We start from the raw sequence: 702 nt of genomic DNA on the forward strand, positions 1-702 counted from the left end.
GCTTCTGACATAGACATGGATGTCTGTCAGAAGGGGGGTGGAGAGTTCCCACCTCACTAGTCTAAGTAGGGGAATTGTATACTTTTTAAATTGGTTATTACAATAAATCAAAAGAATGTCTCAAGGTTATAAGATCTTACTAGACCCACTCCCACAATTCACATTTTAAGATGACAGGATTAGAACTAAAAATGGAAAGATCTTACCAAACCCACTCCTATTATTCTAAAATAACAGGATTAGTCAAAAGGTTTTCAAGAAGCAGTTTTCAAGAAGCAGATTATATGTACTATATAATCCTTAGTACAGAGTTTGAGGGACTTCCCTGGTAGCTCAGACGGTAAAGCGTCTGCCTAAAATGCAGAAGCCCTGGGTTCAATCCCTGGGTTGGGGAGATCTCCTGGAGAAGGAAATGGTAACCCACTCCAGTATTCTTGCCTGGAAAACCCCATGGATGGAGAAGCCTGGTAGGCTACAGGCCATGGGGTCGCAAAGAGTCGGACATGACTGAGCGACTTCACTTTCTTTTCACTCTCACAGAGTTCAAACTGAGTTGTTTGTTGTGCAGTCATCAGTTCCAGGCTTAAAGAAAGTGATGTTTCATGTGACTTAAACTAAGGAATGTAGAGGAAAAAAAGACACTTGTCCTTTCCTCCTCCTTGAGAATCCCAGGCCCCTATCATTTCTTCAAGAGCCCCAGAA

At 42.2% G+C, this 702-nt stretch overlaps 1 non-coding gene across 1 annotated transcript; it reads left to right on the plus strand.

The window, feature by feature from the left end:
* The first annotated feature begins 322 nt into the window (after positions 1–322).
* Positions 323–395, plus strand: TRNAF-AAA. Its single transcript has one exon. It is a non-coding gene; the product is annotated as a tRNA-Phe (tRNA).
* Positions 396–702: the final 307 nt, after the last annotated feature.

This window comes from Cervus canadensis, chromosome 19, assembly GCF_019320065.1.
Source record: "Cervus canadensis isolate Bull #8, Minnesota chromosome 19, ASM1932006v1, whole genome shotgun sequence".
NCBI classification, from domain to species: domain Eukaryota; kingdom Metazoa; phylum Chordata; class Mammalia; order Artiodactyla; family Cervidae; genus Cervus; species Cervus canadensis.